Genomic DNA, 14070 nt, shown 5'->3' on the forward strand with positions numbered 1-14070 from the left:
AAAATATAACGTATTCTTTTCTATTTTTTATATTCAATATTTTTCATTTCTTGATCAATATCCTTCCCTACGTATGAAGGATGTTAAATAAATTAATAAAATTTCAACTATAAATCAATGTTATAAGACTTGAAAGGAATTATAATTAGGATAATAAAACAACAGTTCCGGTAACGTTATTTGTTTCTTCCAACTCTACACGAGAGTCTGTTTTAATAAAAGCTTTTGGTGATTCATTATTCGAAAAAAGTGGAAATACTTAACCACAATCGTCTTCTTATTTGATTATTGCACCGAAATTGAGCCCTACGTGAACGTACGTAGTGCAAATTAGGTTTTATAAATTGTTTTTCAACATACTCTCAATAAGAAACTAAACAAATCATATTTAGGTTATGTTTTTGATAATGACAGTACAGTACAAACAGTTACATTGCTAATAATGATTTTTATATATATATAAATCAGTAAGAGCTTCAATAACGTCTTATATTCCAACAAAAAATTGTAGTATAAATTCCTCGCTAAATTGTCAAGTTTCTACTCGTGGCTATTAAGTGTAATTAACTTTACAATGTAGCAAACTCCTCGAAGAGAGTTACCTGGGATACACTTAATGTTAATCCGTCCTCTGTTCAGATTAATAAGTCATAATCCGAAAGTTTCCTTGTGATGTTGTACAGAGTCGAACTAACTTCATTATATTCAATCCACGTGACCGTAAATATGATTTTCTGATCTACAATCGCCAAAATTATAAATAGAATAGCGATTTTATCTAAAGTTCGGACCTGTTCTAATTTAGAAGAAGAATGACGTAACGGAGCATAGGAAATTGGTAAGTTTAATTATTGGCAAGAAACATACGAACATTAGGATGAGTAAGCGACTGTATAGATGACATGAGGTCAAGAGAAAAGGGAATGGAGAAGGTTGTGGCACGATATAATTGCGGAATATGGATTTCTGGGAAAGTTTACAAGGCTATAAAGGTCAAATGCTTATCTAGCACGAATACGAAGAAACTATACACACATTTTTTTTACTTCTACGCACTTTTTTTTATTAAAATTGATACGTGTCCAAGTTAAAATTTCGCTTGTGATAAATTTATATTTTAACATCGGTGAATCGATAAAAAAGAAGAAATACACATCGAAAAACGAAAGAGGATAGGAAAACAATTACACGCCAACTGGATGGGGAAAATATAGTACGCGATAAGCGCTTACTCGGAAACGTGGTTGTATGTTCATCGTGTTAATATGTGGACTGCCTGTTGTTAATTCTTTTTTTCTTCTTCTCTTTTTGTTTAGTGGAAAATTTGATCAACTGTGAACATCGATATGTTTTTTTTCGCCTCTTCGATTTCTGTTGATCTTGCAACTGGAAAACTGTGATAAAACATATTAAAATGAAATTTACAGTATATTGGAACTCGTGGTAACATTTCACATTTTAATTAAATCTGAGTTTTGTTCATAGACATAAATAAATAACAACTAAACTTCTTCTTTTTTATATTGATATTGCAACTGTAATAGAACCATAGAGTTAAGATTAAAAAGCCCTATTTTTAATATTAACTCTATGAATAGAACGTCAAAAAATATACAGGGGTATAAATAAGTTTATTATAACATGAATATACAAGGGGAATAGGAAAACTTTATTTCGTATTTTATTTGAATAAATCGATTAATATTGCTTATAGAATTTAGTTTTTTGATATTATAATACAGGGAACATCGTAAATAAACAAAATTTTATCTTTTTGTATTTCGTATTGAACTTGCGAATTGGATAAAACATGTAGAAACGCCAAAAAAATATACAGGAGGGGTTATAACTAAACTTATTTTCACTTGAATATACAAGGGGTATAAATAAGTAAGTTTATTATAACATGGATATACAAGGGGAATAGGAAAACTTTACTTCGTATTTTATTTAAATAAATCGATTAATATTGCTTATAGAATTTAGTTTTTTGATATTATAATACAGGGAACATCATAAATAAACGAAATTTTATCTTTTTGTATTTCGTATTGAACTTGCGAATTGGATAAAACATGTAGAGACGCCAAAAAAATATACAGGAGGGGTAATAACTAAAATTATTTTCACTTGAATATACAAGGGGTATAAATAAGTAAGTTTATTATAACATGGATATACAAGGGGAATAGGAAAACTTTACTTCGTATTTTATTTGAATAAATCGATTAATATTGCTTATAGAATTTAGTTTTTTGATATTATAATACAGGGAACATCATAAATAAACGAAATTTTATCTTTTTGTATTTCGTATTGAACTTGCGAATTGGATAAAACATGTAGAAACGCCAAAAAAATATACAGGAGGGGTAATAACTAAACTTATTTTCACTTGAATATACAAGGGGTATAAATAAGTAAGTTTATTATAACATGGATATACAAGGGGAATAGGAAAACTTTATTTCGTATTTTATTTGAATGAATCGATGAATATTGCTTATAGAATTTAGTTTTTTGATATTATAATACAGGGAACATCATAAATAAACAAAATTTTATCTTTTTGTTTTTCGTATTGAACTTGCGAATTGGATAAAACATGTAAAAACGGCAAAAAATATACAGGAGTGGTAATAACTAAACTAATTTTCACTTGAATATACAAGGGGGATAGGAAAAGTACATTTCGTATTATATTTAATTAAATCGTTAGATTTTGTTTATAGTATGTAGTTTTTTGGTATTTTTATACAGGGTACATGATAAATAAGCTTAATTTTAGCTTCTACTTTTAATAATTGAACTTGCAGATGATATAAGACATTCAGAACTGTCAAAAAATATATAGGGGAACAAATAATTGAGTTTATTGTAATGTGGAAGGCCCAAAGTGAGAAAATTGCAATAAACTGTTAGTTTCGGTTCAGTTACTTCTGATTTATACCGGGGTCATTACGCACGAAGGGCAACGAATAAATATTGTATAGGGATCTCCCTAGGGCGTTAAGAGAAGGGTTTATTGTGTCTGTATTAATCTTATCTCGAAGTTAATGTCTGCGATCCTTCAAATAATTGATCTAGACGAAAAACCAAAGCTATTTTTCATTTCCATCCCCTTTTTTTATCCAAGTTCAATGACTGTACTAAACGAAACGATTTTTTTTTGACGTACAAAAAGTGTAGTCGTTCCAAAGAGCACAGTCTGGACGCAACTCCCAACTCCCAACATTTATAATACGATTCAACTTGTTTTTCACATTATTAGAGTTACTAATTCTACATTTAATGAAAATAAGTTGAAAATTAACGAGAAAAAAACGTTGCTAAAATCTAGTCAGTGACGTACGCTACGTATATCGATAAATAAACAATATATTTTAGAAAATAAAATAATTATGAATATTTCGTACATGATGGAAGTTTATTTTCGACGTTTCGACCTACTTCGGACTTAAGTAGGTCATAATCTTGACGTTTCGACCTACTTTCGACCTAAGTAGGTCATAATCTTACGTTTCAAACTACTTTCGATCTAAATAGGTCATTATCTTGACGTTTCGATCTATTTTTGATTGAAGTAGGTCATAATCTTCACGTTTCGACGTACTTTTGACCTAAATAGGTCATTATCTTGACGTTTTGAACTACTTTAGACCTAAATAGGTCATAAATTTGACGTTTCGACATATTTCTGATTGAAGTAGGTCATAATCTTGACGTTTCGACCTACTTTCGACCTAAATAGGTCATTATCTTGACGTTTCGATCTACTTTTGACCTAAATAGGTCATTATCTTGACGTTTCGATCTACTTTTGACCTAAATAGGTCATAAATTTGACGTTTCGACATATTTCTGATTGAAGTAGGTCATAATCTTCACGTTTCGACGTACTTTTGACCTAAATAGGTCATTATCTTGACATTTTGAACTACTTTCGACCTAAATAGGTCATTATCTTGACGTTTCGATCTACTTTTGACCTAAATAGGTCATTATCTTGACGTTTCGATCTATTTCTGTTGGATGGAGGTCATAAATTTGACGTTTCGACATATTTCTGATTGAAGTAGGTCATTATCTTGACGTTTCGACCTACTTTTGACCTAAATAGGTCATTATCTTGACGTTTCGACCTACTTTTGACCTAAATAGGTCATTATCTTGACGTTTCGACCTACTTTTGACCTAAATAGGTCATTATCTTGACGTTTCGATCTATTTCTGTTGGATGGAGGTCATAAATTTGACGTTTCGACATATTTCTGATTGAAGTAAGTCATAATCTTGATTTTTGGACCTACTTGTGATCGAAGGAGATCATAATTTTGACAGAAGTAAGTCGAAACGTCTATATCAACAAAACGATATAAAAACATTAGGTATTGAAGATGTTAGACATGAAATTCTTCTTAAATTCGAAGACGGATCTGTTTCATTTTTCATTTTTTGTTTGTTTTTGTTTTGCGCCCTTAAAAGCACAAGTGCCATCGAAATTTAGATAAGCGCCAAAGACAGCAGCAATTCTAAATGTGTCCAAGGTGAAAAAAACTACGCGAAGCAACTAACTAATAAGCAAGTGTCATTGTTTTACACGTACGAAATATTTTAGGCCTGTTCTTGATACATTTCTCAGTTCCATAAGACTTGGGCCCGTCATTGTCAACAATTAAAAGTTGTTAGACGATGATTAACCACCGGGAGGTTTTACGACGGCGATTTCTCCAGAAAATTGTCCAAAAAGCGATTTCTAGAGCTTCAGCGCGATGACTAATGCCAAATATACCTTCATCGAGATAGATCAGCCACCGTATAAGTCTGATTTAGCGCTGTTTCATTCAAAAAACGGGTTTTTGGTAGTAAAATACCCAACAACGACTACGAACGAAGATTTTTATAGTGGATTCGGTCACAATAAATACGGAAAATACGCGAAAATGAATGAATTATTACTATTTGTAATATTCTACTACAGGCTTATATCAGATATACTACAATCTAGGCCGCAACGAGATTTTGTTAAGTATCATTCTGCAACGTAGACAATCCACTTCAAAAACCCATTATTTTCGTTTCCACTTCCTCCTTTCCGACCCCCTTATACCAGGCATGCACTTTCCCAACGTAAAAAAAAAGATTTTCCAACAAATCGAATTATATTCGAAGAAATTCTTAACCTCAACATTTTTTTATCCCTCATACATAACTTCAGATCAATATCTTTTTGTTTACTCCAATATTTATAGGTATTATGAAATTTTTCCCTTCTATTTATGTCTCACCCCTAAATTGTCATTAATTGAAGTATCGAATCGAATTCTTCCACTTTATACACCATGGATCGAATACTGATGTAATTGACTGAAATTTTTTCTAATAGTTATCGTTTTTATTTTTGTTAGGGGCTGTTTTATTCCTTTATATATTCAAATTGAAGCTTAACGGCGTTTTTGGTGACTTTTTTCCAAATATTTTTCGGTGGAATTTGGAAAATACGACTAAAAGAAAGATGTCTAGTCGTAAAAAACTTGAAACTTTGAAAAAAACTCGCGTAAATAAGGAAAAACTTCAGAAATTGTCATTTTATTTATTTATTTTCGATACACCCTGTATAAGATATATAGATAGATGAAAAATAAATTGAGGATCGTTGAAAATAACAGAAAATACTTTAAAATCGGTATGTCAATGTCTATTTCTAGTTCAACCATATATATGTAGAAGAAGTTTACATTATTAACGATTAAAACAGTGACGTGTACGAAAAATAAACTTGTATCTATGTATAATATCAAATAATTCAAACTTCTTTCCGCTTAGTTTTCTAAAAACAACTCCACTAACATATCATGAAGACTAAGCATTCCAAAATGATGACAGCGATATGAGCATCGGCTTCGCGATGTTTTTTATGTAGTTTTATGCACGTTAAAGCCCAATAAACGTTTAATTATGACCGTAATTCGAACTGATTCGGTTAATTTCATTACAATTCCTTCGCCGAGGATGCTATCTTACATTTAGAGCTCAGAGCTCATTGGTAAGGGCGTTAAACAGCTCAAACACTAACCATCTTTAATATACGGATCAATTTGTATGTCTAGTAGTGTACTTTTTTTTTTAATAGGAAATTTGCTTGAAATTACGAATATTCGATAATGGCAGAATGTCTAAAGTGCACTTTATATTATGAAAAACATATTTCGAAATTAGGGCACTAAAAAATTCGATGGAATTTCCCTACTCTATATAATTGATGTGATGTACAAATGCATCAAGCTTTTAACAAGTCTACGGATATTTCAGATACATTTTATCAAAGTTAAAAACTTTTTTCAAAATTATGGAAATCATTGATTCGAATTTTTCTCTTATGAGCACCAAGTCTCGACAGAATCGGCTCCTAATTTTTCCACAGTATTTTTCATATGACAGAACCGGCTCTTAACTCTCTACGACTATATTATATTAGACAGAACCGGCTTAGAATCTTCTGGAGTATTTTCTATAAGACAGAACCGGCTTCTAACATTTCCAGAGTATTTTCTATAAGACAGAGCCGGCTTTCAACTCTCTACGACTATATTATATTAGACAGAACCGGCTTAGAATCTTCTGGAGTATTTTTTAAAAGACAGAACCGGCTTCTAACTTTTCCAGAGTATTTTCTATAATACAGAACCGGCTTTTAACTCTCTACGACTATATTATATTAGACAGAACCGGCTTAGAATCTTCTGGAGTATTTTTTAAAAGACAGAACCGGCTTCTAACTTTTCCAGAGTATTTTCTATAATACAGAACCGGCTTTTAACTCTCTACGACTATATTATATTAGACAGAACCGGCTTAGAATCTTTTGGAGTATTTTCTATAAGACAGAACCGGCTTCTAACTTTTCCAGAGTATTTTCTATAATACAGAACCGGCTTTTAACTCTCTACGACTATATTATATTAGACAGAACCGGCTTAGAATCTTCTGGAGTATTTTTTAAAAGACAGAACCGGCTTCTAGCTTTTCCAGAGTATTTTCTATAAGACAGAGCCGGCTTTCAACTCTCTACGACTATATTAGATTAGACAGAACCGGCTTAGAATCTTCTGGAGTATTTTTTAGAAGACAGAACCGGCTTCTAACTTTTCCAGAGTATTTTCTATAATACAGAACCGGCTTTTAACTCTCTACGACTATATTATATTAGACAGAACCGGCTTAGAATCTTCTGGAGTATTTTTTAAAAGACAGAACCGGCTTCTAACTTTTCCAGAGTATTTTCTATAATACAGAACCGGCTTTTAACTCTCTACGACTATATTATATTAGACAGAACCGGCTTAGAATCTTCTGGAGTATTTTTTAAAAGACAGAACCGGCTTCTAACTTTTCCAGAGTATTTTCTATAATACAGAACCGGCTTTTAACTCTCTACGACTATATTATATTAGACAGAACCGGCTTAGAATCTTTTGGAGTATTTTCTATAAGACAGAACCGGCTTCTAACATTTCCAGAGTATTTTCTATAAGACAGAGCCGGCTTTCAACTCTCTACGACTATATTATATTAGACAGAACCGGCTTAGAATCTTCTGGAGTATTTTTTAAAAGACAGAACCGGCTTCTAACTTTTCCAGAGTATTTTCTATAATACAGAACCGGCTTTTAACTCTCTACGACTATATTATATTAGACAGAACCGGCTTAGAATCTTCTGGAGTATTTTCTATAAGACAGAACCGGCTTCTAGCTTTTCCAGAGTATTTTCTATAAGACAGAGCCGGCTTTTAACTCTTTACGACTATATTATATTAGACAGAACCGGCTTAGAATCTTCTGGAGTATTTTCTATGAGACAGAACCGGCTTCTAGCTTTTCCAGAGTATTTTCTATAATACAGAACCGGCTTTTAACTCTCTACGACTATATTATATTAGACAGAACCGGCTTAGAATCTTCTGGAGTATTTTTTAAAAGACAGAACCGGCTTCTAACTTTTCCAGAGTATTTTCTATGAGACAGAACCGGCTTTTAACTCTCTACGACTATATTATATTAGACAGAACCGGCTTAGAATCTTCTGGAGTATTTTCTATAAGACAGAACCGGCTTCTAGCTTTTCCAGAGTATTTTCTATAATACAGAACCGGCTTTTAACTCTCTACGACTATATTATATTAGACAGAACCGGCTTAGAATCTTCTGGAGTATTTTTTAAAAGACAGAACCGGCTTCTAACTTTTCCAGAGTATTTTCTATGAGACAGAACCGGCTTTTAACTCTCTACGACTATATTATATTAGACAGAACCGGCTTAGAATCTTCTGGAGTATTTTTTAAAAGACAGAACCGGCTTCTAACTTTTCCAGAGTATTTTCTATAATACAGAACCGGCTTTTAACTCTCTACGACCATATTATATTAGACAGAACCGGCTTAGAATCTTCTGGAGTATTTTCTATAAGACAGAACCGGCTTCTAACATTTCCAGAGTATTTTCTATAAGACAGAGCCGGCTTTCAACTCTTTACAAGTATATTATATTAGACAGAGCCGGCTTAGAATCTTCTGGAGTATTTTCTATAAGACAGAACCGGCTTCTAACATTTCCAGAGTATTTTCTATAAGACAGAGCCGGCTTTTAACTCTCTACGACTATATTATATTAGACAGAGCCGGCTTAGAATCTTCTGGAGTATTTTCTATAAGACAGAACCGGCTTTTAAGACTTTACCATTATATTATATTAAACAGAGCCGGCTCAGAATGTTTTCTACGAGTACATTTCTCTATAATACTAATGTATTCTTTTTGAATAAAAGAAAAACGAAATAAAATAGTTATAAATAAATAAATGCGAGTTTTAATTGATATGATCTTTATTTTAAAATAATTTTTCAACATTTATTATTTTTTTCTATAGCTTTCACGTTTTATATATTATATACGTATAATTTCAATGAAAAATTTCAGTTAAATCTTGGAATTGTATGGTGGGGGGTTTAAATAAGTGAATACAAGCAAAAAAACATCCCTTGTATATGATTTTTTCACGTTTTTTTCATTGAAACACTACGTATACTTACATATAAATATGATAATATTCTATACAATTTAAAAAATAATTATGTACGAGTGTATTCATTAATATTATGTTTTATTGGTCGTTTTCTGTAAATTGCCCGCATCTACCCCAACTACTCTATAAATAACAATTATTTATGTTTCTAAATAGTCTTAATTTCAGGTTTTTTTTGTTTTCGAATTAATTTTTTTATAATTTTTGATAGAACATACCTAAAATCGAAACGATTTAGAAATATCCTTATTAGTATCAGGTATAAAATTTCGCGGACGGGGGTAGCATTTATTTACACCCCTTTATAAATAACAAGCAACTCAAATAACATGAAATTACTATTTTTTTGATATAAAATATAAAAAAATCGATTTTTGTTCAATGATATTAATAAAAATTATAAATATTTTGATTGTACATGCTTTTTATTGTTAATTAAAAATAAATTGTATCATATAATTTCTAATTGGTGTTACGGACATATTTGGACATTGATACATTTATAATTAAACTATATACAGTGCGTCAAATAAATTAAAAATGAAGTTATTTCGTTATTTTGTTATTAAACAATTTGATTTATTGCTTATAAGCAAAATGGTTCTTATTTTTATTGCTTTCACCCAAATAAACTTGCTTCTGACGCGAATCGAAAGAAATATGATGCGAAATTATTTAAACTTGAAAAAAAAAACGATTTTATAGTTTATTTTTTATATTAAAATATATTAAATTTACGAAATTATAAAACGAGATTGATATTTTTATATAGGACGCACTGTATATTATATACAAGTTTTTTTATGTTTATACGATTGTACTAATGCTGGTCGTTCGATATTATTTACAATATATCAAAAAAAAACAAAGTACGTGTCATATTTCGCTAAATAGACATTCAATATGATCTATATAAATCAAAAAAACTGTAAATTCGATAAAATCCTCATAAAAAGTTTATAAAAACAATATAAAGACATTTTGTTTACAAATGATAGTTGGAAGAAGTTGAATTCCCTTAAGACGTGAAGTATCTGCCATTTTGGTTAAAGTAATCATCATAAAAGCCTCTGGAATCAAAAGTGTAATTCAACTCTATGTCTAACTTGATTTTCCCGAACTTTTCGATGTTAACTTAACAATTTGATTCGGAAAATAAGTCTAGACTATAATAAAACAGACAAAACACATTTTCTTTGACTAAACTTAATGAAATCCATCATGCCTACTACATATTATACATAGTGGGCGACAGATTTTAAAGAAATGTTTTAGAATGTTCAAATTTTAGAGTAGGCAGATGTTTTTTCTTAAAAATCCTAATTATAAGGCAATAAATTTATTTAAAGTGTAAAATAATAAACGCAGTTTGATATTCAATGAAAATACTGTTTTTTGTAGCCCTCTGTATGTAATGGATAATAAATATAATATAATAACCACCATAAATCATTTTAATGCTTAAATTTCTTTGAAGTATAATGAAAATATAACACTGAAACGGTTAGATTTTCAAGATAATAGTACAACTTTTGTTTAACCCTGTATCAATTCAAAGACACGAACGTGCATGTCAAATTAGATAAATCCAACACAAACCAACGTACTTGATAGAGAGGATTTCAATAGATGCATGATTCAGTCGTTCAACACAAACGAACGTACGTGTCAATTTAAATATATTCAATTCAAACGAACGTACTTGATGAATACAATTAAACACTAATTCGTTTAGTACTAAAGAACGTATCTAACTAATTTTAAATATATTATTTTGAATTGATTTTAAATCGAAAAGGCTTAAAATGGAAAAAATTTATCTGAAAAAACATAAGGAAAGGTTTAAGAAGTCAAATGTTTGAGAAATTTGGATATATCCAATACAAACGAACGTACTTGATGAGTAGGAACTACATATATATATCATTGATTCGTTTAATACAAAAGAACGTACCTAACAGTGAATGATTGATTCGTTTAGTACAAACGAACGTATATGTCAATTTGAATATATCTAACTCAAACGAACGTACTTGATGAATACAATTAAACACTAATTCGTTTAGTACTAAAGAAAGTATCTTCTAACTAAATTTCTATATTATGTTATTTTGAATCGATTTTTAATCAAAAAAACCTCAAATCGAAACGATTTATTTAGAAAAACATAAGAAAAGGTTCAAGAAGTCGAAAGTTTGAAAAAATTTGTATATATCTAATACAAACGAACGTACTTGATGGGTAGGAACTACATATATATATATATATATCATTGATTCGTTTAATACAAAAGAACGTACCTAACAGTGAATAACTGACTCGTTTAATACAAAAAAACGTACCTAACAATGAATGATCGATTCGTTTAGTACAAACGAACGTATATGTCAATTTGAATATATCTAACTCAAACGAACGTACTTGATGAATACAATTAAACACTAATTCGTTTAGTACTAAAGAACGTATCTAACTAAATTTATATATTATGTTTATAGAATTGCTTTTTAATCAAAAAAACGTCAAATCGAAACGATTTATTTAGAAAAACATAAGAAAAGGTTGAAGAAGTCGAAAGTTTGAAAAAATTTGTATATATCTAATACAAACGAACGTACTTGATGGGTAGGAACTACATATATATATATATCATTGATTCGTTTAATACAAAAGAACGTACCTAACAGTGAATAACTGACTCTTTTAATACAAAAAAACGTACCTAACAATGAATGATTGATTCGTTTAGTACAAACGAACGTATATGTCAATTTGAATATATCTAACTCAAACGAACGTACTTGATGAATACAATTAAACACTAATTCGTTTAGTACTAAAGAACGTATCTAACTAAATTTACATATTATGTCATTTTGAATTGATTTTTAATCAAAAAAATCTCAAATGGAAACGATTTATCTAGAAAAACATAAGGAAAGGTTCAAGAAGTCAAAAGTTTGAAAAATTTGGATGTTTTCAATACAAACGAACGTACTTAATGAATAGGAACCACAGAAATGTATCATTGATTCGTTTAATACAAAAGAACGTACCTAACAGTGAATGATTGATTCGTTTAACTCAAAGGAACGTACATGACGAATAGAATTAAAAAGATGTATCAATGACACGTTTAATATAAAAGAACGTACCTAACGAATAAAAACTCTTCCGTGAACAATCAAACGCGATTAGAATGTTTGTTATTGAAGTTTAACAGACTATGTCATGTCAATTAATATGTAACTTCCGGAAATTGAAACAATGTTCGAATTTATAGTTGTCGTAAATTTCGATTTGATTTTAACGTGTATCGTGTAGCATAAAATACTTTTTATAGTTCAAAGTAATGTTCCATGTTATTTCAGTTTTATCGACTTCAAATAATACGTAAAAAAATGTTATTATTGTAAAATGCAAGTATAAATCACTATTGGATTTGTTGTTAATAACCTAATTGGATATTTTTTATTGATGAACTGGACTGTGGCTGTAATATTTTTTATTATTGTTTCTAAATTCGAAAGGTATGTATATTTTTGGGACTAAACGTGCATATTCATTCCACCTACATTCGTTGACGCTTCAAAACTTTCTGATTTACATAAAATGTTTCTGCATTTATGAATTGTGAAATCTGTTTGGCAGGTTAACATTCAGAATGTTTTGGAAGTAGAAGAATTCATGCTCGAATTAATCCGAACTAACTTCTTGTTTATATTAATATACATTGGATTGTTTCAACTTCGAAACACTCAACAAATCCTTCACTAGATGCAATATACTTTAAATTTTTGTGCAATTAACCATTTAAACTTCGTACCTAACAATGAATGACTGATTTGTTTAACACAAACGAACGTACCTAACAAAGAATGAGCGATTCGCTTAATACAAAAAAACGTACTTAACAATGGATAATCGATTCGTTTAGTATAAAAGAACGTACCCAACAAAGAATGATCGGTTCGCTTAATACAAACGAACGTACTTAACAATGTACCTTCCAATGAATGACTGACTTGTTTAACACAAACGAACGTACCTAACAAAGATGATCGATTCGCTTTATACAAAAAAACGTACTTAACAATGGATAATCGATTCGTTTAGTACAAAAGAACGTACCCAACAAAGAATGATCGGTTCGCTTAATACAAACGAACGTACTTAACAATGTACCTTCCAATGAATGACTGACTTGTTTAACACAAACGAACGTACCTAACAAAGAATGATCGATTCGCTTTATACAAAAAAACGTACTTAACAATGGATAATCGATTCGTTTAGTACAAAAGAACGTACCCAACAAAGAATGATCGGTTCGCTTAATACAAACGAACGTACTTAACAATGTACCTTCCAATGAATGACTGACTTGTTTCACACAAACGAACGTACCTAACAAAGAATGATCGATTCGTTTAATACAAAAAAACGTACTTAACAATGGATAATCGATTCGCTTAGTACAAAAGAACGTACCCAACAAAGAATGATCGGTTCGCTTAATACAAACGAACGTACTTAACAATGTACTTTCCAATGAATGACTGACTTGTTTAACACAAACGAACGTACCTAACAAAGAATGATCGATTCGCTTTATACAAAAAAACGTACTTAACAATGGATAATCGATTCGTTTAGTACAAAAGAACGTACCCAACAAAGAATGATCGGTTCGCTTAATACAAACGAACGTACTTAACAATGTACCTTCCAATAAATGACTGACTTGTTTCACACAAACGAACGTACCTAACAAAGAATGATCGATTCGCTTTATACAAAAAAACGTACTTAACAATGGATAATCGATTTGTTTAGTACAAAAAAACGTACCCAACAAAGAATGATCGGTTCGCTTAATACAAACGAACGTACTTAACAATGTACCTTCCAATGAATGACTGACTTGTTTAACACAAACGAACGTACCTAACAAAGAATGATCGATTCGCTTTATACAAAAAAACG

This window comes from Diorhabda carinulata, chromosome 3 (assembly GCF_026250575.1).
Source record: "Diorhabda carinulata isolate Delta chromosome 3, icDioCari1.1, whole genome shotgun sequence".
Classification (NCBI taxonomy): domain Eukaryota; kingdom Metazoa; phylum Arthropoda; class Insecta; order Coleoptera; family Chrysomelidae; genus Diorhabda; species Diorhabda carinulata.